The sequence below is a fragment of the Rhinoderma darwinii genome, unplaced genomic scaffold (genome assembly GCF_050947455.1).
Source record: "Rhinoderma darwinii isolate aRhiDar2 unplaced genomic scaffold, aRhiDar2.hap1 Scaffold_498, whole genome shotgun sequence".
In the NCBI taxonomy this organism is placed as follows: domain Eukaryota; kingdom Metazoa; phylum Chordata; class Amphibia; order Anura; family Rhinodermatidae; genus Rhinoderma; species Rhinoderma darwinii.
In genome coordinates, this window is record NW_027464045.1 from 38,791 (window position 1) to 65,108 (window position 26,318).

The following is a 26,318-nucleotide window of genomic DNA, read 5'->3' on the forward strand; positions in this document are numbered from 1 at the left end:
ATGCCTATTTTCCATTTTGCAGTCCCTTGTCTCCCTCTTGTGGCCTCCTGGAGGCAACTAGCTGTGCAAAAAAAAGACAGCCTGGGGGCCGGCTGTTGCAGTGTTGCCCTCTCAGGCAACACTGAGTGACTGACTGAGCCGCACCGTCTTATATAAAGTTCAGACGGAACTTTGCACGTGTCATAGTGGAGACCTCAGGAGCCAGAGCCAGCTTTCTGACATCATAATGGGGCCTCAGAGATAAAAGCCTGGGCCCAGGCAGTGTTGGTCAGTGCTGCTCAGCAGGCAGCACTGGACTGGATTAAAGCTGATACAAGGTGTGAAAGGAGAAGGGGTGGCAGTGGGCATGCACTTACTGCTGCTGCTGCTGCTGCTGCCAGTGTTTGCACGGCAGGAGGGCATTTGGGCGTTGCCAGGAAGGCGTTTTTATGTCGATTCCTCCTCTTTCAGCACTGCATTGTGGTGCAAGCAAAAGAAGCAAATCCTGTCTTGCTTCCTCTCCGGCCTTTATTCACCTCCCGCTTAGTAGCTGTGAGTGTGTGTGAGCCTGCAGGGCCCCATGGAATTGCCTAGGAGTAGGCTGAATCGCTGCAAGGGGTGAACAGCAGTATTGGGCAGGCTCGGTCAACGCGCGGCCCGTTCGGGTTATCGCTTCTCGGCCTTTTGGCTAAGATCAAGTGTAGTATCTGTTCTTATCAGTTTAATATCTGATACGTCCCCTATCTGGGGACCATATATTAAATGGATTTTTAGAACAGGGAGATGGAAATAGAGCTTGCTCTGTCCACTCCACGCATTGACCTGGTATTGCAGTATTTCCAGGACCGGTGCACCCTTTCCTTATGTGTTTACTAAAATCAGATTCCAAAAGTGCTTTTTGTTTTTGCCATTGTTTTTGTCTTTCGGATGGGATCTCCCCTTTTAATCCCATTATTTCAACACCTGTTGGACAATGCATTTGTACAGTCATGTGTGATAATGAGCTAATTTATTAAATGCAATTAATTAATACATTGCCACCTCTTGTTTTGTGTCGTCTGTGTTTCTGTGTTTCCGGCATTTCACATTGGAACAGCTCATTCACCTTCCTTGTCTTCTCTCCGCCCTCCCTCCTAGGTAGGTTAAAGAGCTGCACCTGAGCCAGCCACTGATTGATGCAGCACCATAGTCAAATAGTGGAGTGGAGTAGGGGAACAGCAAACAGCCATTAAAGCAGCCAGCCCGCCCGCCCGTCACAATGGACCTACCTGTGTACACTAGATGGATGGATGTGATGGAATGTACTGTGGTCCCTACATTTCAAGAAGAAGTAAGAATTGCAGTTGCAACAAACCCTTGCTTGCCTACAAAGAGAGCAGCAATTTTGATTTGTTACTATGTTACCTGGAAGAATAACAAACTGTGCAAGGATGGAGGTTGTAGGAGCAAGGAGAACAAGTTGCCTGTAAAGTTGGTGGATGCCTATTTTCCATTTTGCAGTCCCTTGTCTCCCTCTTGTGGCCTCCTGGAGGCAACTAGCTGTGCAAAAAAAAAGACAGCCTGGGGGCCGGCTGTTGCAGTGTTGCCCTCTCAGGCAACACTGAGTGACTGACTGAGCCGCACCGTCTTATATAAAGTTCAGACGGAACTTTGCACGTGTCATAGTGGAGACCTCAGGAGCCAGAGCCAGCTTTCTGACATCATAATGGGGCCTCAGAGATAAAAGCCTGGGCCCAGGCAGTGTTGGTCAGTGCTGCTCAGCAGGCAGCACTGGACTGGATTAAAGCTGATACAAGGTGTGAAAGGAGAAGGGGTGGCAGTGGGCATGCACTTACTGCTGCTGCTGCTGCTGCCAGTGTTTGCACGGCAGGAGGGCATTTGGGCGTTGCCAGGAAGGCGTTTTTATGTCGATTCCTCCTCTTTCAGCACTGCATTGTGGTGCAAGCAAAAGAAGCAAAACGCGCGGCACGTTCGGGTTATCGCTTCTCGGCCTTTTGGCTAAGATCAAGTGTAGTATCTGTTCTTATCAGTTTAATATCTGATACCTCCCCTATCTGGGGACCATATATTAAATGGATTTTTAGAACAGGGAGATGGAAATAGAGCTTGCTCTGTCCACTCCACGCATTGACCTGGTATTGCAGTATTTCCAGGACCGGTGCACCCTTTCCTTATGTGTTTACTAAAATCAGATTCCAAAAGTGCTTTTTGTGTTTGCCATTGTTTTTGTCTTTCGGATGGGATCTCCCCTTTTAATCCCATTATTTCAACACCTGTTGGACAATGCATTTGTACAGTCATGTGTGATAATGAGCTAATTTATTAAATGCAATTAATTAATACATTGCCACCTCTTGTTTTGTGTCGTCTGTGTTTCTGTGTTTCCGGCATTTCACATTGGAACAGCTCATTCACCTTCCTTGTCTTCTCTCCGCCCTCCCTCCTAGGTAGGTTAAAGAGCTGCACCTGAGCCAGCCACTGATTGATGCAGCACCATAGTCAAATAGTGGAGTGGAGTAGGGGAACAGCAAACAGCCATTAAAGCAGCCAGCCCGCCCGCCCGCCCGCCCGCCCGTCACAATGGACCTACCTGTGTACACTAGATGGATGTGATGGAATGTACTGTGGTCCCTACATTTCAAGAAGAAGTAAGAATTGCAGTTGCAACAAACCCTTGCTTGCCTACAAAGAGAGCAGCAATTTGGATTTGTTACTATGTTACCTGGAAGAATAACAAACTGTGCAAGGATGGAGGTTGTAGGAGCAAGGAGAACAAGTTGTCTGTAAAGTTGGTGGATGCCTATTTTCCATTTTGCAGTCCCTTGTCTCCCTCTTGTGGCCTCCTGGAGGCAACTAGCTGTGCAAAAAAAAGACAGCCTGGGGGCCGGCTGTTGCAGTGTTGCCCTCTCAGGCAACACTGAGTGACTGACTGAGCCGCACCGTCTTATATAAAGTTCAGACGGAACTTTGCACGTGTCATAGTGGAGACCTCAGGAGCCAGAGCCAGCTTTCTGACATCATAATGGGGCCTCAGAGATAAAAGCCTGGGCCCAGGCAGTGTTGGTCAGTGCTGCTCAGCAGGCAGCACTGGACTGGATTAAAGCTGATACAAGGTGTGAAAGGAGAAGGGGTGGCAGTGGGCATGCACTTACTGCTGCTGCTGCTGCTGCTGCTGCTGCCAGTGTTTGCACGGCAGGAGGGCATTTGGGCGTTGCCAGGAAGGCGTTTTTATGTCGATTCCTCCTCTTTCAGCACTGCATTGTGGTGCAAGCAAAAGAAGCAAAACGCGCGGCACGTTCGGGTTATCGCTTCTCGGCCTTTTGGCTAAGATCAAGTGTAGTATCTGTTCTTATCAGTTTAATATCTGATACGTCCCCTATCTGGGGACCATATATTAAATGGATTTTTAGAACAGGGAGATGGAAATAGAGCTTGCTCTGTCCACTCCACGCATTGACCTGGTATTGCAGTATTTCCAGGACCGGTGCACCCTTTCCTTATGTGTTTACTAAAATCAGATTCCAAAAGTGCTTTTTGTGTTTGCCATTGTTTTTGTCTTTCGGATGGGATCTCCCCTTTTAATCCCATTATTTCAACACCTGTTGGACAATGCATTTGTACAGTCATGTGTGATAATGAGCTAATTTATTAAATGCAATTAATTAATACATTGCCACCTCTTGTTTTGTGTCGTCTGTGTTTCTGTGTTTCCGGCATTTCACATTGGAACAGCTCATTCACCTTCCTTGTCTTCTCTCCGCCCTCCCTCCTAGGTAGGTTAAAGAGCTGCACCTGAGCCAGCCACTGATTGATGCAGCACCATAGTCAAATAGTGGAGTGGAGTAGGGGAACAGCAAACAGCCATTAAAGCAGCCAGCCCGCCCGCCCGCCCGCCCGTCACAATGGACCTACCTGTGTACACTAGATGGATGTGATGGAATGTACTGTGGTCCCTACATTTCAAGAAGAAGTAAGAATTGCAGTTGCAACAAACCCTTGCTTGCCTACAAAGAGAGCAGCAATTTGGATTTGTTACTATGTTACCTGGAAGAATAACAAACTGTGCAAGGATGGAGGTTGTAGGAGCAAGGAGAACAAGTTGTCTGTAAAGTTGGTGGATGCCTATTTTCCATTTTGCAGTCCCTTGTCTCCCTCTTGTGGCCTCCTGGAGGCAACTAGCTGTGCAAAAAAAAGACAGCCTGGGGGCCGGCTGTTGCAGTGTTGCCCTCTCAGGCAACACTGAGTGACTGACTGAGCCGCACCGTCTTATATAAAGTTCAGACGGAACTTTGCACGTGTCATAGTGGAGACCTCAGGAGCCAGAGCCAGCTTTCTGACATCATAATGGGGCCTCAGAGATAAAAGCCTGGGCCCAGGCAGTGTTGGTCAGTGCTGCTCAGCAGGCAGCACTGGACTGGATTAAAGCTGATACAAGGTGTGAAAGGAGAAGGGGTGGCAGTGGGCATGCACTTACTGCTGCTGCTGCTGCTGCTGCTGCCAGTGTTTGCACGGCAGGAGGGCATTTGGGCGTTGCCAGGAAGGCGTTTTTATGTCGATTCCTCCTCTTTCAGCACTGCATTGTGGTGCAAGCAAAAGAAGCAAAACGCGCGGCACGTTCGGGTTATCGCTTCTCGGCCTTTTGGCTAAGATCAAGTGTAGTATCTGTTCTTATCAGTTTAATATCTGATACGTCCCCTATCTGGGGACCATATATTAAATGGATTTTTAGAACAGGGAGATGGAAATAGAGCTTGCTCTGTCCACTCCACGCATTGACCTGGTATTGCAGTATTTCCAGGACCGGTGCACCCTTTCCTTATGTGTTTACTAAAATCAGATTCCAAAAGTGCTTTTTGTGTTTGCCATTGTTTTTGTCTTTCGGATGGGATCTCCCCTTTTAATCCCATTATTTCAACACCTGTTGGACAATGCATTTGTACAGTCATGTGTGATAATGAGCTAATTTATTAAATGCAATTAATTAATACATTGCCACCTCTTGTTTTGTGTCGTCTGTGTTTCTGTGTTTCCGGCATTTCACATTGGAACAGCTCATTCACCTTCCTTGTCTTCTCTCCGCCCTCCCTCCTAGGTAGGTTAAAGAGCTGCACCTGAGCCAGCCACTGATTGATGCAGCACCATAGTCAAATAGTGGAGTGGAGTAGGGGAACAGCAAACAGCCATTAAAGCAGCCAGCCCGCCCGCCCGCCCGCCCGCCCGTCACAATGGACCTACCTGTGTACACTAGATGGATGTGATGGAATGTACTGTGGTCCCTACATTTCAAGAAGAAGTAAGAATTGCAGTTGCAACAAACCCTTGCTTGCCTACAAAGAGAGCAGCAATTTGGATTTGTTACTATGTTACCTGGAAGAATAACAAACTGTGCAAGGATGGAGGTTGTAGGAGCAAGGAGAACAAGTTGTCTGTAAAGTTGGTGGATGCCTATTTTCCATTTTGCAGTCCCTTGTCTCCCTCTTGTGGCCTCCTGGAGGCAACTAGCTGTGCAAAAAAAAGACAGCCTGGGGGCCGGCTGTTGCAGTGTTGCCCTCTCAGGCAACACTGAGTGACTGACTGAGCCGCACCGTCTTATATAAAGTTCAGACGGAACTTTGCACGTGTCATAGTGGAGACCTCAGGAGCCAGAGCCAGCTTTCTGACATCATAATGGGGCCTCAGAGATAAAAGCCTGGGCCCAGGCAGTGTTGGTCAGTGCTGCTCAGCAGGCAGCACTGGACTGGATTAAAGCTGATACAAGGTGTGAAAGGAGAAGGGGTGGCAGTGGGCATGCACTTACTGCTGCTGCTGCTGCTGCTGCCAGTGTTTGCACGGCAGGAGGGCATTTGGGCGTTGCCAGGAAGGCGTTTTTATGTCGATTCCTCCTCTTTCAGCACTGCATTGTGGTGCAAGCAAAAGAAGCAAAACGCGCGGCACGTTCGGGTTATCGCTTCTCGGCCTTTTGGCTAAGATCAAGTGTAGTATCTGTTCTTATCAGTTTAATATCTGATACGTCCCCTATCTGGGGACCATATATTAAATGGATTTTTAGAACAGGGAGATGGAAATAGAGCTTGCTCTGTCCACTCCACGCATTGACCTGGTATTGCAGTATTTCCAGGACCGGTGCACCCTTTCCTTATGTGTTTACTAAAATCAGATTCCAAAAGTGCTTTTTGTGTTTGCCATTGTTTTTGTCTTTCGGATGGGATCTCCCCTTTTAATCCCATTATTTCAACACCTGTTGGACAATGCATTTGTACAGTCATGTGTGATAATGAGCTAATTTATTAAATGCAATTAATTAATACATTGCCACCTCTTGTTTTGTGTCGTCTGTGTTTCTGTGTTTCCGGCATTTCACATTGGAACAGCTCATTCACCTTCCTTGTCTTCTCTCCGCCCTCCCTCCTAGGTAGGTTAAAGAGCTGCACCTGAGCCAGCCACTGATTGATGCAGCACCATAGTCAAATAGTGGAGTGGAGTAGGGGAACAGCAAACAGCCATTAAAGCAGCCAGCCCGCCCGCCCGCCCGCCCGCCCGTCACAATGGACCTACCTGTGTACACTAGATGGATGTGATGGAATGTACTGTGGTCCCTACATTTCAAGAAGAAGTAAGAATTGCAGTTGCAACAAACCCTTGCTTGCCTACAAAGAGAGCAGCAATTTGGATTTGTTACTATGTTACCTGGAAGAATAACAAACTGTGCAAGGATGGAGGTTGTAGGAGCAAGGAGAACAAGTTGTCTGTAAAGTTGGTGGATGCCTATTTTCCATTTTGCAGTCCCTTGTCTCCCTCTTGTGGCCTCCTGGAGGCAACTAGCTGTGCAAAAAAAAGACAGCCTGGGGGCCGGCTGTTGCAGTGTTGCCCTCTCAGGCAACACTGAGTGACTGACTGAGCCGCACCGTCTTATATAAAGTTCAGACGGAACTTTGCACGTGTCATAGTGGAGACCTCAGGAGCCAGAGCCAGCTTTCTGACATCATAATGGGGCCTCAGAGATAAAAGCCTGGGCCCAGGCAGTGTTGGTCAGTGCTGCTCAGCAGGCAGCACTGGACTGGATTAAAGCTGATACAAGGTGTGAAAGGAGAAGGGGTGGCAGTGGGCATGCACTTACTGCTGCTGCTGCTGCTGCTGCCAGTGTTTGCACGGCAGGAGGGCATTTGGGCGTTGCCAGGAAGGCGTTTTTATGTCGATTCCTCCTCTTTCAGCACTGCATTGTGGTGCAAGCAAAAGAAGCAAAACGCGCGGCACGTTCGGGTTATCGCTTCTCGGCCTTTTGGCTAAGATCAAGTGTAGTATCTGTTCTTATCAGTTTAATATCTGATACGTCCCCTATCTGGGGACCATATATTAAATGGATTTTTAGAACAGGGAGATGGAAATAGAGCTTGCTCTGTCCACTCCACGCATTGACCTGGTATTGCAGTATTTCCAGGACCGGTGCACCCTTTCCTTATGTGTTTACTAAAATCAGATTCCAAAAGTGCTTTTTGTGTTTGCCATTGTTTTTGTCTTTCGGATGGGATCTCCCCTTTTAATCCCATTATTTCAACACCTGTTGGACAATGCATTTGTACAGTCATGTGTGGTAATGAGCTAATTTATTAAATGCAATTAATTAATACATTGCCACCTCTTGTTTTGTGTCGTCTGTGTTTCTGTGTTTCCGGCATTTCACATTGGAACAGCTCATTCACCTTCCTTGTCTTCTCTCCGCCCTCCCTCCTAGGTAGGTTAAAGAGCTGCACCTGAGCCAGCCACTGATTGATGCAGCACCATAGTCAAATAGTGGAGTGGAGTAGGGGAACAGCAAACAGCCATTAAAGCAGCCAGCCCGCCCGCCCGCCCGTCACAATGGACCTACCTGTGTACACTAGATGGATGTGATGGAATGTACTGTGGTCCCTACATTTCAAGAAGAAGTAAGAATTGCAGTTGCAACAAACCCTTGCTTGCCTACAAAGAGAGCAGCAATTTGGATTTGTTACTATGTTACCTGGAAGAATAACAAACTGTGCAAGGATGGAGGTTGTAGGAGCAAGGAGAACAAGTTGTCTGTAAAGTTGGTGGATGCCTATTTTCCATTTTGCAGTCCCTTGTCTCCCTCTTGTGGCCTCCTGGAGGCAACTAGCTGTGCAAAAAAAAGACAGCCTGGGGGCCGGCTGTTGCAGTGTTGCCCTCTCAGGCAACACTGAGTGACTGACTGAGCCGCACCGTCTTATATAAAGTTCAGACGGAACTTTGCACGTGTCATAGTGGAGACCTCAGGAGCCAGAGCCAGCTTTCTGACATCATAATGGGGCCTCAGAGATAAAAGCCTGGGCCCAGGCAGTGTTGGTCAGTGCTGCTCAGCAGGCAGCACTGGACTGGATTAAAGCTGATACAAGGTGTGAAAGGAGAAGGGGTGGCAGTGGGCATGCACTTACTGCTGCTGCTGCTGCTGCCAGTGTTTGCACGGCAGGAGGGCGTTTGGGCGTTGCCAGGAAGGCGTTTTTATGTCGATTCCTCCTCTTTCAGCACTGCATTGTGGTGCAAGCAAAAGAAGCAAAACGCGCGGCACGTTCGGGTTATCGCTTCTCGGCCTTTTGGCTAAGATCAAGTGTAGTATCTGTTCTTATCAGTTTAATATCTGATACGTCCCCTATCTGGGGACCATATATTAAATGGATTTTTAGAACAGGGAGATGGAAATAGAGCTTGCTCTGTCCACTCCACGCATTGACCTGGTATTGCAGTATTTCCAGGACCGGTGCACCCTTTCCTTATGTGTTTACTAAAATCAGATTCCAAAAGTGCTTTTTGTGTTTGCCATTGTTTTTGTCTTTCGGATGGGATCTCCCCTTTTAATCCCATTATTTCAACACCTGTTGGACAATGCATTTGTACAGTCATGTGTGATAATGAGCTAATTTATTAAATGCAATTAATTAATACATTGCCACCTCTTGTTTTGTGTCGTCTGTGTTTCTGTGTTTCCGGCATTTCACATTGGAACAGCTCATTCACCTTCCTTGTCTTCTCTCCGCCCTCCCTCCTAGGTAGGTTAAAGAGCTGCACCTGAGCCAGCCACTGATTGATGCAGCACCATAGTCAAATAGTGGAGTGGAGTAGGGGAACAGCAAACAGCCATTAAAGCAGCCAGCCCGCCCGCCCGCCCGCCCGCCCGTCACAATGGACCTACCTGTGTACACTAGATGGATGTGATGGAATGTACTGTGGTCCCTACATTTCAAGAAGAAGTAAGAATTGCAGTTGCAACAAACCCTTGCTTGCCTACAAAGAGAGCAGCAATTTGGATTTGTTACTATGTTACCTGGAAGAATAACAAACTGTGCAAGGATGGAGGTTGTAGGAGCAAGGAGAACAAGTTGTCTGTAAAGTTGGTGGATGCCTATTTTCCATTTTGCAGTCCCTTGTCTCCCTCTTGTGGCCTCCTGGAGGCAACTAGCTGTGCAAAAAAAAGACAGCCTGGGGGCCGGCTGTTGCAGTGTTGCCCTCTCAGGCAACACTGAGTGACTGACTGAGCCGCACCGTCTTATATAAAGTTCAGACGGAACTTTGCACGTGTCATAGTGGAGACCTCAGGAGCCAGAGCCAGCTTTCTGACATCATAATGGGGCCTCAGAGATAAAAGCCTGGGCCCAGGCAGTGTTGGTCAGTGCTGCTCAGCAGGCAGCACTGGACTGGATTAAAGCTGATACAAGGTGTGAAAGGAGAAGGGGTGGCAGTGGGCATGCACTTACTGCTGCTGCTGCTGCTGCCAGTGTTTGCACGGCAGGAGGGCGTTTGGGCGTTGCCAGGAAGGCGTTTTTATGTCGATTCCTCCTCTTTCAGCACTGCATTGTGGTGCAAGCAAAAGAAGCAAAACGCGCGGCACGTTCGGGTTATCGCTTCTCGGCCTTTTGGCTAAGATCAAGTGTAGTATCTGTTCTTATCAGTTTAATATCTGATACCTCCCCTATCTGGGGACCATATATTAAATGGATTTTTAGAACAGGGAGATGGAAATAGAGCTTGCTCTGTCCACTCCACGCATTGACCTGGTATTGCAGTATTTCCAGGACCGGTGCACCCTTTCCTTATGTGTTTACTAAAATCAGATTCCAAAAGTGCTTTTTGTGTTTGCCATTGTTTTTGTCTTTCGGATGGGATCTCCCCTTTTAATCCCATTATTTCAACACCTGTTGGACAATGCATTTGTACAGTCATGTGTGATAATGAGCTAATTTATTAAATGCAATTAATTAATACATTGCCACCTCTTGTTTTGTGTCGTCTGTGTTTCTGTGTTTCCGGCATTTCACATTGGAACAGCTCATTCACCTTCCTTGTCTTCTCTCCGCCCTCCCTCCTAGGTAGGTTAAAGAGCTGCACCTGAGCCAGCCACTGATTGATACAGCACCATAGTCAAATAGTGGAGTGGAGTAGGGGAACAGCAAACAGCCATTAAAGCAGCCAGCCCGCCCGCCCGCCCGTCACAATGGACCTACCTGTGTAAACTAGATGGATGTGATGGAATGTACTGTGGTCCCTACATTTCAAGAAGAAGTAAGAATTGCAGTTGCAACAAACCCTTGCTTGCCTACAAAGAGAGCAGCAATTTGGATTTGTTACTATGTTACCTGGAAGAATAACAAACTGTGCAAGGATGGAGGTTGTAGGAGCAAGGAGAACAAGTTGTCTGTAAAGTTGGTGGATGCCTATTTTCCATTTTGCAGTCCCTTGTCTCCCTCTTGTGGCCTCCTGGAGGCAACTAGCTGTGCAAAAAAAAGACAGCCTGGGGGCCGGCTGTTGCAGTGTTGCCCTCTCAGGCAACACTGAGTGACTGACTGAGCCGCACCGTCTTATATAAAGTTCAGACGGAACTTTGCACGTGTCATAGTGGAGACCTCAGGAGCCAGAGCCAGCTTTCTGACATCATAATGGGGCCTCAGAGATAAAAGCCTGGGCCCAGGCAGTGTTGGTCAGTGCTGCTCAGCAGGCAGCACTGGACTGGATTAAAGCTGATACAAGGTGTGAAAGGAGAAGGGGTGGCAGTGGGCATGCACTTACTGCTGCTGCTGCTGCTGCCAGTGTTTGCACGGCAGGAGGGCGTTTGGGCGTTGCCAGGAAGGCGTTTTTATGTCGATTCCTCCTCTTTCAGCACTGCATTGTGGTGCAAGCAAAAGAAGCAAAACGCGCGGCACGTTCGGGTTATCGCTTCTCGGCCTTTTGGCTAAGATCAAGTGTAGTATCTGTTCTTATCAGTTTAATATCTGATACCTCCCCTATCTGGGGACCATATATTAAATGGATTTTTAGAACAGGGAGATGGAAATAGAGCTTGCTCTGTCCACTCCACGCATTGACCTGGTATTGCAGTATTTCCAGGACCGGTGCACCCTTTCCTTATGTGTTTACTAAAATCAGATTCCAAAAGTGCTTTTTGTGTTTGCCATTGTTTTTGTCTTTCGGATGGGATCTCCCCTTTTAATCCCATTATTTCAACACCTGTTGGACAATGCATTTGTACAGTCATGTGTGATAATGAGCTAATTTATTAAATGCAATTAATTAATACATTGCCACCTCTTGTTTTGTGTCGTCTGTGTTTCTGTGTTTCCGGCATTTCACATTGGAACAGCTCATTCACCTTCCTTGTCTTCTCTCCGCCCTCCCTCCTAGGTAGGTTAAAGAGCTGCACCTGAGCCAGCCACTGATTGATGCAGCACCATAGTCAAATAGTGGAGTGGAGTAGGGGAACAGCAAACAGCCATTAAAGCAGCCAGCCCGCCCGCCCGCCCGCCCGTCACAATGGACCTACCTGTGTACACTAGATGGATGTGATGGAATGTACTGTGGTCCCTACATTTCAAGAAGAAGTAAGAATTGCAGTTGCAACAAACCCTTGCTTGCCTACAAAGAGAGCAGCAATTTGGATTTGTTACTATGTTACCTGGAAGAATAACAAACTGTGCAAGGATGGAGGTTGTAGGAGCAAGGAGAACAAGTTGTCTGTAAAGTTGGTGGATGCCTATTTTCCATTTTGCAGTCCCTTGTCTCCCTCTTGTGGCCTCCTGGAGGCAACTAGCTGTGCAAAAAAAAGACAGCCTGGGGGCCGGCTGTTGCAGTGTTGCCCTCTCAGGCAACACTGAGTGACTGACTGAGCCGCACCGTCTTATATAAAGTTCAGACGGAACTTTGCACGTGTCATAGTGGAGACCTCAGGAGCCAGAGCCAGCTTTCTGACATCATAATGGGGCCTCAGAGATAAAAGCCTGGGCCCAGGCAGTGTTGGTCAGTGCTGCTCAGCAGGCAGCACTGGACTGGATTAAAGCTGATACAAGGTGTGAAAGGAGAAGGGGTGGCAGTGGGCATGCACTTACTGCTGCTGCTGCTGCTGCTGCTGCTGCTGCTGCCAGTGTTTGCACGGCAGGAGGGCATTTGGGCGTTGCCAGGAAGGCGTTTTTATGTCGATTCCTCCTCTTTCAGCACTGCATTGTGGTGCAAGCAAAAGAAGCAAAACGTGCGGCACGTTCGGGTTATCGCTTCTCGGCCTTTTGGCTAAGATCAAGTGTAGTATCTGTTCTTATCAGTTTAATATCTGATACGTCCCCTATCTGGGGACCATATATTAAATGGATTTTTAGAACAGGGAGATGGAAATAGAGCTTGCTCTGTCCACTCCACGCATTGACCTGGTATTTCAGTATTTCCAGGACCGGTGCACCCTTTCCTTATGTGTTTACTAAAATCAGATTCCAAAAGTGCTTTTTGTGTTTGCCATTGTTTTTGCCTTTCGGATGGGATCTCCCCTTTTAATTCCATTATTTCAACACCTGTTGGACAATGCATTTGTACAGTCATGTGTGATAATGAGCTAATTTATTAAATGCAATTAATTAATACATTGCCACCTCTTGTTTTGTGTCGTCTGTGTTTCCGGCATTTCACATTGGAACAGCTCATTCACCTTCCTTGTCTTCTCTCCGCCCTCCCTCCTAGGTAGGTTAAAGAGCTGCACCTGAGCCAGCCACTGATTGATGCAGCACCATAGTCAAATAGTGGAGTGGAGTAGGGGAACAGCAAACAGCCATTAAAGCAGCCAGCCCGCCCGCCCGCCCGTCACAATGGACCTACCTGTGTACACTAGATGGATGTGATGGAATGTACTGTGGTCCCTACATTTCAAGAAGAAGTAAGAATTGCAGTTGCAACAAACCCTTGCTTGCCTACAAAGAGAGCAGCAATTTGGATTTGTTACTATGTTACCTGGAAGAATAACAAACTGTGCAAGGATGGAGGTTGTAGGAGCAAGGAGAACAAGTTGTCTGTAAAGTTGGTGGATGCCTATTTTCCATTTTGCAGTCCCTTGTCTCCCTCTTGTGGCCTCCTGGAGGCAACTAGCTGTGCAAAAAAAAGACAGCCTGGGGGCCGGCTGTTGCAGTGTTGCCCTCTCAGGCAACACTGAGTGACTGACTGAGCCGCACCGTCTTATATAAAGTTCAGACGGAACTTTGCACGTGTCATAGTGGAGACCTCAGGAGCCAGAGCCAGCTTTCTGACATCATAATGGGGCCTCAGAGATAAAAGCCTGGGCCCAGGCAGTGTTGGTCAGTGCTGCTCAGCAGGCAGCACTGGACTGGATTAAAGCTGATACAAGGTGTGAAAGGAGAAGGGGTGGCAGTGGGCATGCACTTACTGCTGCTGCTGCTGCTGCTGCTGCCAGTGTTTGCACGGCAGGAGGGCATTTGGGCGTTGCCAGGAAGGCGTTTTTATGTCGATTCCTCCTCTTTCAGCACTGCATTGTGGTGCAAGCAAAAGAAGCAAAACGCGCGGCACGTTCGGGTTATCGCTTCTCGGCCTTTTGGCTAAGATCAAGTGTAGTATCTGTTCTTATCAGTTTAATATCTGATACGTCCCCTATCTGGGGACCATATATTAAATGGATTTTTAGAACAGGGAGATGGAAATAGAGCTTGCTCTGTCCACTCCACGCATTGACCTGGTATTGCAGTATTTCCAGGACCGGTGCACCCTTTCCTTATGTGTTTACTAAAATCAGATTCCAAAAGTGCTTTTTGTGTTTGCCATTGTTTTTGTCTTTCGGATGGGATCTCCCCTTTTAATCCCATTATTTCAACACCTGTTGGACAATGCATTTGTACAGTCATGTGTGATAATGAGCTAATTTATTAAATGCAATTAATTAATACATTGCCACCTCTTGTTTTGTGTCGTCTGTGTTTCTGTGTTTCCGGCATTTCACATTGGAACAGCTCATTCACCTTCCTTGTCTTCTCTCCGCCCTCCCTCCTAGGTAGGTTAAAGAGCTGCACCTGAGCCAGCCACTGATTGATGCAGCACCATAGTCAAATAGTGGAGTGGAGTAGGGGAACAGCAAACAGCCATTAAAGCAGCCAGCCCGCCCGCCCGCCCGTCACAATGGACCTACCTGTGTACACTAGATGGATGTGATGGAATGTACTGTGGTCCCTGCATTTCAAGAAGAAGTAAGAATTGCAGTTGCAACAAACCCTTGCTTGCCTACAAAGAGAGCAGCAATTTGGATTTGTTACTATGTTACCTGGAAGAATAACAAACTGTGCAAGGATGGAGGTTGTAGGAGCAAGGAGAACAAGTTGTCTGTAAAGTTGGTGGATGCCTATTTTCCATTTTGCAGTCCCTTGTCTCCCTCTTGTGGCCTCCTGGAGGCAACTAGCTGTGCAAAAAAAAGACAGCCTGGGGGCCGGCTGTTGCAGTGTTGCCCTCTCAGGCAACACTGAGTGACTGACTGAGCCGCACCGTCTTATATAAAGTTCAGACGGAACTTTGCACGTGTCATAGTGGAGACCTCAGGAGCCAGAGCCAGCTTTCTGACATCATAATGGGGCCTCAGAGATAAAAGCCTGGGCCCAGGCAGTGTTGGTCAGTGCTGCTCAGCAGGCAGCACTGGACTGGATTAAAGCTGATACAAGGTGTGAAAGGAGAAGGGGTGGCAGTGGGCATGCACTTACTGCTGCTGCTGCTGCTGCTGCTGCTGCCAGTGTTTGCACGGCAGGAGGGCATTTGGGCGTTGCCAGGAAGGCGTTTTTATGTCGATTCCTCCTCTTTCAGCACTGCATTGTGGTGCAAGCAAAAGAAGCAAAACGCGCGGCACGTTCGGGTTATCGCTTCTCGGCCTTTTGGCTAAGATCAAGTGTAGTATCTGTTCTTATCAGTTTAATATCTGATACGTCCCCTATCTGGGGACCATATATTAAATGGATTTTTAGAACAGGGAGATGGAAATAGAGCTTGCTCTGTCCACTCCACGCATTGACCTGGTATTGCAGTATTTCCAGGACCGGTGCACCCTTTCCTTATGTGTTTACTAAAATCAGATTCCAAAAGTGCTTTTTGTGTTTGCCATTGTTTTTGTCTTTCGGATGGGATCTCCCCTTTTAATCCCATTATTTCAACACCTGTTGGACAATGCATTTGTACAGTCATGTGTGATAATGAGCTAATTTATTAAATGCAATTAATTAATACATTGCCACCTCTTGTTTTGTGTCGTCTGTGTTTCTGTGTTTCCGGCATTTCACATTGGAACAGCTCATTCACCTTCCTTGTCTTCTCTCCGCCCTCCCTCCTAGGTAGGTTAAAGAGCTGCACCTGAGCCAGCCACTGATTGATGCAGCACCATAGTCAAATAGTGGAGTGGAGTAGGGGAACAGCAAACAGCCATTAAAGCAGCCAGCCCGCCCGCCCGCCCGTCACAATGGACCTACCTGTGTACACTAGATGGATGTGATGGAATGTACTGTGGTCCCTACATTTCAAGAAGAAGTAAGAATTGCAGTTGCAACAAACCCTTGCTTGCCTACAAAGAGAGCAGCAATTTGGATTTGTTACTATGTTACCTGGAAGAATAACAAACTGTGCAAGGATGGAGGTTGTAGGAGCAAGGAGAACAAGTTGTCTGTAAAGTTGGTGGATGCCTATTTTCCATTTTGCAGTCCCTTGTCTCCCTCTTGTGGCCTCCTGGAGGCAACTAGCTGTGCAAAAAAAAGACAGCCTGGGGGCCGGCTGTTGCAGTGTTGCCCTCTCAGGCAACACTGAGTGACTGACTGAGCCGCACCGTCTTATATAAAGTTCAGACGGAACTTTGCACGTGTCATAGTGGAGACCTCAGGAGCCAGAGCCAGCTTTCTGACATCATAATGGGGCCTCAGAGATAAAAGCCTGGGCCCAGGCAGTGTTGGTCAGTGCTGCTCAGCAGGCAGCACTGGACTGGATTAAAGCTGATACAAGGTGTGAAAGGAGAAGGGGTGGCAGTGGGCATGCACTTACTGCTGCTGCTGCTGCTGCTGCTGCTGCCAGTGTTTGCACGGCAGGAGGGCATTTGGGCGTTGCCAGGAAGGCGTTTTTATGTCGATTCCTCCTCTTTCAGCACTGCATTGTGGTGCAAGCAAAAGAAGCAAAACGCGCGGCACGTTCGGGTTATCGCTTCTCGGCCTTTTGGCTAAGATCAAGTGTAGTATCTGTTCTTATCAGTTTAATATCTGATACGTCCCCTATCTGGGGACCATATATTAAATGGATTTTTAGAACAGGGAGATGGAAATAGAGCTTGCTCTGTCCACTCCACGCATTGACCTGGTATTGCAGTATTTCCAGGACCGGTGCACCCTTTCCTTATGTGTTTACTAAAATCAGATTCCAAAAGTGCTTTTTGTGTTTGCCATTGTTTTTGTCTTTTGGATGGGATCTCCCCTTTTAATCCCATTATTTCAACACCTGTTGGACAATGCATTTGTACAGTCATGTGTGATAATGAGCTAATTTATTAAATGCAATTAATTAATACATTGCCACCTCTTGTTTTGTGTCGTCTGTGTTTCTGTGTTTCCGGCATTTCACATTGGAACAGCTCATTCACCTTCCTTGTCTTCTCTCCGCCCTCCCTCCTAGGTAGGTTAAAGAGCTGCACCTGAGCCAGCCACTGATTGATGCAGCACCATAGTCAAATAGTGGAGTGGAGTAGGGGAACAGCAAACAGCCATTAAAGCAGCCAGCCCGCCCGCCCGTCACAATGGACCTACCTGTGTACACTAGATGGATGTGATGGAATGTACTGTGGTCCCTACATTTCAAGAAGAAGTAAAAATTGCAGTTGCAACAAACCCTTGCTTGCCTACAAAGAGAGCAGCAATTTGGATTTGTTACTATGTTACCTGGAAGAATAACAAACTGTGCAAGGATGGAGGTTGTAGGAGCAAGGAGAACAAGTTGTCTGTAAAGTTGGTGGATGCCTATTTTCCATTTTGCAGTCCCTTGTCTCCCTCTTGTGGCCTCCTGGAGGCAACTAGCTGTGCAAAAAAAAGACAGCCTGGGGGCCGGCTGTTGCAGTGTTGCCCTCTCAGGCAACACTGAGTGACTGACTGAGCCGCACCGTCTTATATAAAGTTCAGACGGAACTTTGCACGTGTCATAGTGGAGACCTCAGGAGCCAGAGCCAGCTTTCTGACATCATAATGGGGCCTCAGAGATAAAAGCCTGGGCCCAGGCAGTGTTGGTCAGTGCTGCTCAGCAGGCAGCACTGGACTGGATTAAAGCTGATACAAGGTGTGAAAGGAGAAGGGGTGGCAGTGGGCATGCACTTATTGCTGCTGCTGCTGCTGCTGCTGCCAGTGTTTGCACGGCAGGAGGGCATTTGGGCGTTGCCAGGAAGGCGTTTTTATATCGATTCCTCCTCTTTCAGCACTGCATTGTGGTGCAAGCAAAAGAAGCAAAACGCGCGGCACGTTCGGGTTATCGCTTCTCGGCCTTTTGGCTAAGATCAAGTGTAGTATCTGTTCTTATCAGTTTAATATCTGATACGTCCCCTATCTGGGGACCATATATTAAATGGATTTTTAGAACAGGGAGATGGAAATAGAGCTTGCTCTGTCCACTCCACGCATTGACCTGGTATTGCAGTATTTCCAGGACCGGTGCACCCTTTCCTTATGTGTTTACTAAAATCAGATTCCAAAAGTGCTTTTTGTGTTTGCCATTGTTTTTGTCTTTCGGATGGGATCTCCCCTTTTAATCCCATTATTTCAACACCTGTTGGACAATGCATTTGTACAGTCATGTGTGATAATGAGCTAATTTATTAAATGCAATTAATTAATACATTGCCACCTCTTGTTTTGTGTCGTCTGTGTTTCTGTGTTTCCGGCATTTCACATTGGAACAGCTCATTCACCTTCCTTGTCTTCTCTCCGCCCTCCCTCCTAGGTAGGTTAAAGAGCTGCACCTGAGCCAGCCACTGATTGATGCAGCACCATAGTCAAATAGTGGAGTGGAGTAGGGGAACAGCAAACAGCCATTAAAGCAGCCAGCCCGCCCGCCCGCCCGTCACAATGGACCTACCTGTGTACACTAGATGGATGTGATGGAATGTACTGTGGTCCCTACATTTCAAGAAGAAGTAAGAATTGCAGTTGCAACAAACCCTTGCTTGCCTACAAAGAGAGCAGCAATTTGGATTTGTTACTATGTTACCTGGAAGAATAACAAACTGTGCAAGGATGGAGGTTGTAGGAGCAAGGAGAACAAGTTGTCTGTAAAGTTGGTGGATGCCTATTTTCCATTTTGCAGTCCCTTGTCTCCCTCTTGTGGCCTCCTGGAGGCAACTAGCTGTGCAAAAAAAAGACAGCCTGGGGGCCGGCTGTTGCAGTGTTGCCCTCTCAGGCAACACTGAGTGACTGACTGAGCCGCACCGTCTTATATAAAGTTCAGACGGAACTTTGCACGTGTCATAGTGGAGACCTCAGGAGCCAGAGCCAGCTTTCTGACATCATAATGGGGCCTCAGAGATAAAAGCCTGGGCCCAGGCAGTGTTGGTCAGTGCTGCTCAGCAGGCAGCACTGGACTGGATTAAAGCTGATACAAGGTGTGAAAGGAGAAGGGGTGGCAGTGGGCATGCACTTATTGCTGCTGCTGCTGCTGCTGCTGCTGCCAGTGTTTGCACGGCAGGAGGGCATTTGGGCGTTGCCAGGAAGGCGTTTTTATATCGATTCCTCCTCTTTCAGCACTGCATTGTGGTGCAAGCAAAAGAAGCAAAACGCGCGGCACGTTCGGGTTATCGCTTCTCGGCCTTTTGGCTAAGATCAAGTGTAGTATCTGTTCTTATCAGTTTAATATCTGATACGTCCCCTATCTGGGGACCATATATTAAATGGATTTTTAGAACAGGGAGATGGAAATAGAGCTTGCTCTGTCCACTCCACGCATTGACCTGGTATTGCAGTATTTCCAGGACCGGTGCACCCTTTCCTTATGTGTTTACTAAAATCAGATTCCAAAAGTGCTTTTTGTGTTTGCCATTGTTTTTGTCTTTCGGATGGGATCTCCCCTTTTAATCCCATTATTTCAACACCTGTTGGACAATGCATTTGTACAGTCATGTGTGATAATGAGCTAATTTATTAAATGCAATTAATTAATACATTGCCACCTCTTGTTTTGTGTCGTCTGTGTTTCTGTGTTTCCGGCATTTCACATTGGAACAGCTCATTCACCTTCCTTGTCTTCTCTCCGCCCTCCCTCCTAGGTAGGTTAAAGAGCTGCACCTGAGCCAGCCACTGATTGATGCAGCACCATAGTCAAATAGTGGAGTGGAGTAGGGGAACAGCAAACAGCCATTAAAGCAGCCAGCCCGCCCGCCCGCCCGCCCGCCCGTCACAATGGACCTACCGGTGTACACTAGATGGATGTGATGGAATGTACTGTGGTCCCTACATTTCAAGAAGAAGTAAGAATTGCAGTTGCAACAAACCCTTGCTTGCCTACAAAGAGAGCAGCAATTTGGATTTGTTACTATGTTACCTGGAAGAATAACAAACTGTGCAAGGATGGAGGTTGTAGGAGCAAGGAGAACAAGTTGTCTGTAAAGTTGGTGGATGCCTATTTTCCATTTTGCAGTCCCTTGTCTCCCTCTTGTGGCCTCCTGGAGGCAACTAGCTGTGCAAAAAAAAGACAGCCTGGGGGCCGGCTGTTGCAGTGTTGCCCTCTCAGGCAACACTGAGTGACTGACTGAGCCGCACCGTCTTATATAAAGTTCAGACGGAACTTTGCACGTGTCATAGTGGAGACCTCAGGAGCCAGAGCCAGCTTTCTGACATCATAATGGGGCCTCAGAGATAAAAGCCTGGGCCCAGGCAGTGTTGGTCAGTGCTGCTCAGCAGGCAGCACTGGACTGGATTAAAGCTGATACAAGGTGTGAAAGGAGAAGGGGTGGCAGTGGGCATGCACTTACTGCTGCTGCTGCTGCTGCCAGTGTTTGCACGGCAGGAGGGCGTTTGGGCGTTGCCAGGAAGGCGTTTTTATGTCGATTCCTCCTCTTTCAGCACTGCATTGTGGTGCAAGCAAAAGAAGCAAAACGCGCGGCACGTTCGGGTTATCGCTTCTCGGCCTTTTGGCTAAGATCAAGTGTAGTATCTGTTCTTATCAGTTTAATATCTGATACCTCCCCTATCTGGGGACCATATATTAAATGGATTTTTAGAACAGGGAGATGGAAATAGAGCTTGCTCTGTCCACTCCACGCATTGACCTGGTATTGCAGTATTTCCAGGACCGGTGCACCCTTTCCTTATGTGTTTACTAAAATCAGATTCCAAAAGTGCTTTTTGTGTTTGCCATTGTTTTTGTCTTTCGGATGGGATCTCCCCTTTTAATCCCATTATTTCAACACCTGTTGGACAATGCATTTGTACAGTCATGTGTGATAATGAGCTAATTTATTAAATGCAATTAATTAATACATTGCCACCTCTTGTTTTGTGTCGTCTGTGTTTCTGTGTTTCCGGCATTTCACATTGGAACAGCTCATTCACCTTCCTTGTCTTCTCTCCGCCCTCCCTCCTAGGTAGGTTAAAGAGCTGCACCTGAGCCAGCCACTGATTGATACAGCACCATAGTCAAATAGTGGAGTGGAGTAGGGGAACAGCAAACAGCCATTAAAGCAGCCAGCCCGCCCGCCCGCCCGTCACAATGGACCTACCTGTGTACACTAGATGGATGTGATGGAATGTACTGTGGTCCCTACATTTCAAGAAGAAGTAAGAATTGCAGTTGCAACAAACCCTTGCTTGCCTACAAAGAGAGCAGCAATTTGGATTTGTTACTATGTTACCTGGAAGAATAACAAACTGTGCAAGGATGGAGGTTGTAGGAGCAAGGAGAACAAGTTGTCTGTAAAGTTGGTGGATGCCTATTTTCCATTTTGCAGTCCCTTGTCTCCCTCTTGTGGCCTCCTGGAGGCAACTAGCTGTGCAAAAAAAAGACAGCCTGGGGGCCGGCTGTTGCAGTGTTGCCCTCTCAGGCAACACTGAGTGACTGACTGAGCCGCACCGTCTTATATAAAGTTCAGACGGAACTTTGCACGTGTCATAGTGGAGACCTCAGGAGCCAGAGCCAGCTTTCTGACATCATAATGGGGCCTCAGAGATAAAAGCCTGGGCCCAGGCAGTGTTGGTCAGTGCTGCTCAGCAGGCAGCACTGGACTGGATTAAAGCTGATACAAGGTGTGAAAGGAGAAGGGGTGGCAGTGGGCATGCACTTACTGCTGCTGCTGCTGCTGCCAGTGTTTGCACGGCAGGAGGGCGTTTGGGCGTTGCCAGGAAGGCGTTTTTATGTCGATTCCTCCTCTTTCAGCACTGCATTGTGGTGCAAGCAAAAGAAGCAAAACGCGCGGCACGTTCGGGTTATCGCTTCTCGGCCTTTTGGCTAAGATCAAGTGTAGTATCTGTTCTTATCAGTTTAATATCTGATACCTCCCCTATCTGGGGACCATATATTAAATGGATTTTTAGAACAGGGAGATGGAAATAGAGCTTGCTCTGTCCACTCCACGCATTGACCTGGTATTGCAGTATTTCCAGGACCGGTGCACCCTTTCCTTATGTGTTTACTAAAATCAGATTCCAAAAGTGCTTTTTGTGTTTGCCATTGTTTTTGTCTTTCGGATGGGATCTCCCCTTTTAATCCCATTATTTCAACACCTGTTGGACAATGCATTTGTACAGTCATGTGTGATAATGAGCTAATTTATTAAATGCAATTAATTAATACATTGCCACCTCTTGTTTTGTGTCGTCTGTGTTTCTGTGTTTCCGGCATTTCACATTGGAACAGCTCATTCACCTTCCTTGTCTTCTCTCCGCCCTCCCTCCTAGGTAGGTTAAAGAGCTGCACCTGAGCCAGCCACTGATTGATGCAGCACCATAGTCAAATAGTGGAGTGGAGTAGGGGAACAGCAAACAGCCATTAAAGCAGCCAGCCCGCCCGCCCGCCCGCCCGTCACAATGGACCTACCTGTGTACACTAGATGGATGTGATGGAATGTACTGTGGTCCCTACATTTCAAGAAGAAGTAAGAATTGCAGTTGCAACAAACCCTTGCTTGCCTACAAAGAGAGCAGCAATTTGGATTTGTTACTATGTTACCTGGAAGAATAACAAACTGTGCAAGGATGGAGGTTGTAGGAGCAAGGAGAACAAGTTGTCTGTAAAGTTGGTGGATGCCTATTTTCCATTTTGCAGTCCCTTGTCTCCCTCTTGTGGCCTCCTGGAGGCAACTAGCTGTGCAAAAAAAAGACAGCCTGGGGGCCGGCTGTTGCAGTGTTGCCCTCTCAGGCAACACTGAGTGACTGACTGAGCCGCACCGTCTTATATAAAGTTCAGACGGAACTTTGCACGTGTCATAGTGGAGACCTCAGGAGCCAGAGCCAGCTTTCTGACATCATAATGGGGCCTCAGAGATAAAAGCCTGGGCCCAGGCAGTGTTGGTCAGTGCTGCTCAGCAGGCAGCACTGGACTGGATTAAAGCTGATACAAGGTGTGAAAGGAGAAGGGGTGGCAGTGGGCATGCACTTACTGCTGCTGCTGCTGCTGCTGCTGCTGCTGCTGCTGCCAGTGTTTGCACGGCAGGAGGGCATTTGGGCGTTGCCAGGAAGGCGTTTTTATGTCGATTCCTCCTCTTTCAGCACTGCATTGTGGTGCAAGCAAAAGAAGCAAAACGTGCGGCACGTTCGGGTTATCGCTTCTCGGCCTTTTGGCTAAGATCAAGTGTAGTATCTGTTCTTATCAGTTTAATATCTGATACGTCCCCTATCTGGGGACCATATATTAAATGGATTTTTAGAACAGGGAGATGGAAATAGAGCTTGCTCTGTCCACTCCACGCATTGACCTGGTATTTCAGTATTTCCAGGACCGGTGCACCCTTTCCTTATGTGTTTACTAAAATCAGATTCCAAAAGTGCTTTTTGTGTTTGCCATTGTTTTTGCCTTTCGGATGGGATCTCCCCTTTTAATCCCATTATTTCAACACCTGTTGGACAATGCATTTGTACAGTCGTGTGTGATAATGAGCTAATTTATTAAATGCAATTAATTAATACATTAATGTTCGGGTACTAATCAGTCTCAACCGGCAGGGATAATACGCTGAGTTCGTACGAAAGGAATCACACCACACAGAGTCTGGTACAAAGCTCCTCACTCAGCATCAGGCGTCACTGACTTATTTATTACACACATTTGTTCTATATCCCCTTTCTCCTGGGGGTGGGTACATGTTATCACACTTTTATAAAAGCACGTATCACTGTAAGCCTCTTGATACTTGTGTCATCCATGGATAGGTTCACCCTTATCTGGTCCTTTAGATATGTCTTCCTAGTTCATAGTTCGTTCATACCAGGAAGTGACTTGTTATTTTATTAGTGCGTAGTCCCTGTTCAGGGGCCATCTTGCCATGTATACTTATCTAATCCTATTACTATTGCTTCATCACAATTATGTACACAACTCTATAGTCTATATTTTATTAAAGAAAGAAAATTATTATAAACATTAACTTCTGTCCACTCCATCCTTCACAGTCCCCCCTTTTATCATTATTTTCTTCATTTCCTAACCTAAGTGTGTCCGTGCTCTGGGAAAGGGGAGTAAAAGGATTTTTTCACCAGTTTGAGACGAGCCTCCCCTATTAGGAGACCCCCCTTTGTAGCTGGACTTAAAGAGTCGGTGCACACCCTACACTATCTATTCATCTTCAGAACAATAGTCTCGATAAAGGGTGGTTGTTTTCATGGATGGAGTTGGTAAAAGTCCTTCAATTTCTGAAGAAAACATAAAAGTGGGAGTTACTTCAGTTATAGTTTTAGTCATTAATTTCTTCATACATGGTAATACACAACAAGCAATAACTGCGAAAAGCACTAGAAAGATTAAGATTACAATCCCAATTTGGGCCAGAATTTTCTGCCATCCGGTTAACCATGAGAAATACTGATCCCATGGGTCTGTGAAACCTCAATTTCGTTTTAATTCCTCGGATAAAGAAACAATCTGTTTGATTGCCATGGTTACTTTGCCGTTTGGTCCTGTGTTATCTGGAATAAAAGTACGACAGGTAGTACCTATCATGGCACAAACGCCTCCTTTTTCTGCTAGTATCATATCAAGGGCCATACGGTTCTGGAAAGTCATAGTAGATGTGGGTCCTAACTGGTCAGCTAGACCTTGTAAAGCGTCCCTAGTATAGTTAACAAACCGTTGCTGGTTGTAATAGATATAATTTATCCAATCTACATTTTTGTTAGCTGTGATCATAGGGATTAATGATTCAAATCAAGCTGCTACCTGATCCCGGGCCTTGAATTCATCTGGGACCCCCCTTGGGACTCCTATAGCATCTATATACACATGGGGGTCAAAACTTCCTTTCAGATCTCTTTTTTCCCCTTGTAAATATGTGACTATTTTGAGAGATGGTCTCTTGGGTTTCTAACTGTATACCATTCAATACTCCTAAATATCTCTTAAAATTGTTATCAAGAATACAAAATATCTCCTATTTCTTATTTGGCTATTATTCATACATAATATCATCCCATCAGTTTCTTTTATTACAATCGTAGAGTTGAGCCTCTCCTTGTTGCATCTTTCATAAGTCTTATTTATCATTTCGTTTCTATTTTTACTGGTTGTATATTTCTGTCGATACTGTAAATCTGGTTCATAACAACAAAACCACAGCCCCGGCGTCTCTTCTTGTATGCTAATGTTGGCTGTTTTGTCTATGTGAAGGTACACAGTCCCTCCATGTGGTCCTTTTTTCCAAGTCCCTTCGGTTGTAGTCACATTTGTAGTATAACACGGGGCATTGGCCTTACATGTGTAGTTACCCTGCTTTCTATCCACTGTGGCATTCGCCCACACTGTCCTGAACTGTTCCAGTGATTCTGTACTGATTACGTGTACAGGAGTAGCAGTTCTGCCTTTTTGTATAAGAGCACACGCAACAACCGCCGCAACAACCGCAAAGATCTTCATTCTTCTGGCTGAAGAACCTTTTTACAATGACTGGCGTGAATCCAGCTTGCCTTTCCTTCGAGCTTCACTGAGGTGCTTGTAACGAGTAGGACTTGAAAAGGACCATCAAATCTTGGGTCTAGACTTTTCCTCACGTGTCTTTTAACAACGACCCAATCTCCTGGTTCTAGCTTATACGTCCCTTCAACTGAATCAGGACCTGGAATGGAAGCAAATACTTGTGCATGCACCTTGGTCAATTGTTTGTTCAGTGTTGATACATAATCTGTTAGTCTACCATACTGCATTTGGAGCACCTGTGGAAAATAACATCCTAATCTGGGAGCCGACCCAAATAAGATCTCATATGGGCTGAGACCTGTTCTTTTTGTGGGCGTGTATCTTACTGAGAACAAGGCTAATGGTAGACACTCGGTCCATGGTTTCCCGTTTTCTACCATTGCTTTTTGGATTTTCAATTTGAGAGTCCCATTTAGTCTCTCAACCTTCCCACTGCTCTGTGGATGGTATGGTGTATGTAGGGCTTGACTTATGCCTAGAGCTGACAACACATGGTTCATGATTTCACCCGTAAAATGAGTTCCTCTGTCTCTCTCGATCATCTCTGGAACTCCATATCTGCACACCACCTCGTTGATCAGTTTCTTTGCTGTGGCTACGGCTGTAGCTTTGGTTACTGGAAAAGCTTCTGGCCATCCTGAAAAGAGATCAATACAAACAAGCACATACTCCTAGGTACCAACTTTGGGTAGTTGAATATAGTCTATCTGCAGTCTCTGGAACGGATATATAGGTCTGGGTGTGTGCTTCTGTGGTACTTTTACAGTTCTTCCAATATTATGTGTTGCACAGATCATGCATCCTTGTGTAAAACTGCTGGCCATCACACTAAACCCTGGAGCATACCACACCTTGTTTACCAAGTCCATCATTGCCGTTTTTGACTGGTGTGTCTCTCCATGTGTTATTTGGGCCATCAT

At 46.9% G+C, this 26,318-nt stretch overlaps 18 non-coding genes across 18 annotated transcripts; all 18 read left to right on the forward strand.

Annotated features, from left to right (window-relative positions):
• Positions 1 to 647: 647 nt before the first annotated feature.
• LOC142720402 (U2 spliceosomal RNA) lies at positions 648 to 838 on the forward strand. Its single transcript, XR_012873191.1, has one exon. It is a non-coding gene; the product is annotated as a U2 spliceosomal RNA (small nuclear RNA).
• A 1,119-nt stretch (positions 839 to 1,957) lies between these two features.
• Positions 1,958 to 2,148, forward strand: LOC142720399 (U2 spliceosomal RNA). Its single transcript, XR_012873187.1, has one exon. It is a non-coding gene; the product is annotated as a U2 spliceosomal RNA (small nuclear RNA).
• A 1,135-nt stretch (positions 2,149 to 3,283) lies between these two features.
• Positions 3,284 to 3,474, forward strand: LOC142720414 (U2 spliceosomal RNA). Its single transcript, XR_012873203.1, has one exon. It is a non-coding gene; the product is annotated as a U2 spliceosomal RNA (small nuclear RNA).
• Positions 3,475 to 4,602: 1,128 nt separating this feature from the next.
• Positions 4,603 to 4,793, forward strand: LOC142720423 (U2 spliceosomal RNA). The gene has a single exon (XR_012873211.1). It is a non-coding gene; the product is annotated as a U2 spliceosomal RNA (small nuclear RNA).
• Positions 4,794 to 5,922: 1,129 nt separating this feature from the next.
• Positions 5,923 to 6,113, forward strand: LOC142720424 (U2 spliceosomal RNA). Its single transcript, XR_012873212.1, has one exon. It is a non-coding gene; the product is annotated as a U2 spliceosomal RNA (small nuclear RNA).
• A 1,129-nt stretch (positions 6,114 to 7,242) lies between these two features.
• Positions 7,243 to 7,433, forward strand: LOC142720426 (U2 spliceosomal RNA). The gene has a single exon (XR_012873214.1). It is a non-coding gene; the product is annotated as a U2 spliceosomal RNA (small nuclear RNA).
• A 1,118-nt stretch (positions 7,434 to 8,551) lies between these two features.
• On the forward strand, positions 8,552 to 8,742 carry LOC142720427 (U2 spliceosomal RNA). Its single transcript, XR_012873215.1, has one exon. It is a non-coding gene; the product is annotated as a U2 spliceosomal RNA (small nuclear RNA).
• Positions 8,743 to 9,868: 1,126 nt separating this feature from the next.
• LOC142720400 (U2 spliceosomal RNA) lies at positions 9,869 to 10,059 on the forward strand. The gene has a single exon (XR_012873188.1). It is a non-coding gene; the product is annotated as a U2 spliceosomal RNA (small nuclear RNA).
• A 1,118-nt stretch (positions 10,060 to 11,177) lies between these two features.
• Positions 11,178 to 11,368, forward strand: LOC142720401 (U2 spliceosomal RNA). Its single transcript, XR_012873190.1, has one exon. It is a non-coding gene; the product is annotated as a U2 spliceosomal RNA (small nuclear RNA).
• A 1,137-nt stretch (positions 11,369 to 12,505) lies between these two features.
• LOC142720372 (U2 spliceosomal RNA) lies at positions 12,506 to 12,696 on the forward strand. Its single transcript, XR_012873161.1, has one exon. It is a non-coding gene; the product is annotated as a U2 spliceosomal RNA (small nuclear RNA).
• A 1,116-nt stretch (positions 12,697 to 13,812) lies between these two features.
• Positions 13,813 to 14,003, forward strand: LOC142720429 (U2 spliceosomal RNA). Its single transcript, XR_012873216.1, has one exon. It is a non-coding gene; the product is annotated as a U2 spliceosomal RNA (small nuclear RNA).
• A 1,127-nt stretch (positions 14,004 to 15,130) lies between these two features.
• On the forward strand, positions 15,131 to 15,321 carry LOC142720430 (U2 spliceosomal RNA). The gene has a single exon (XR_012873217.1). It is a non-coding gene; the product is annotated as a U2 spliceosomal RNA (small nuclear RNA).
• A 1,127-nt stretch (positions 15,322 to 16,448) lies between these two features.
• Positions 16,449 to 16,639, forward strand: LOC142720431 (U2 spliceosomal RNA). Its single transcript, XR_012873218.1, has one exon. It is a non-coding gene; the product is annotated as a U2 spliceosomal RNA (small nuclear RNA).
• A 1,120-nt stretch (positions 16,640 to 17,759) lies between these two features.
• Positions 17,760 to 17,950, forward strand: LOC142720432 (U2 spliceosomal RNA). Its single transcript, XR_012873219.1, has one exon. It is a non-coding gene; the product is annotated as a U2 spliceosomal RNA (small nuclear RNA).
• Positions 17,951 to 19,077: 1,127 nt separating this feature from the next.
• Positions 19,078 to 19,268, forward strand: LOC142720433 (U2 spliceosomal RNA). The gene has a single exon (XR_012873220.1). It is a non-coding gene; the product is annotated as a U2 spliceosomal RNA (small nuclear RNA).
• A 1,126-nt stretch (positions 19,269 to 20,394) lies between these two features.
• LOC142720403 (U2 spliceosomal RNA) lies at positions 20,395 to 20,585 on the forward strand. Its single transcript, XR_012873192.1, has one exon. It is a non-coding gene; the product is annotated as a U2 spliceosomal RNA (small nuclear RNA).
• A 1,118-nt stretch (positions 20,586 to 21,703) lies between these two features.
• Positions 21,704 to 21,894, forward strand: LOC142720404 (U2 spliceosomal RNA). The gene has a single exon (XR_012873193.1). It is a non-coding gene; the product is annotated as a U2 spliceosomal RNA (small nuclear RNA).
• A 1,140-nt stretch (positions 21,895 to 23,034) lies between these two features.
• Positions 23,035 to 23,225, forward strand: LOC142720374 (U2 spliceosomal RNA). The gene has a single exon (XR_012873162.1). It is a non-coding gene; the product is annotated as a U2 spliceosomal RNA (small nuclear RNA).
• Positions 23,226 to 26,318: the final 3,093 nt, after the last annotated feature.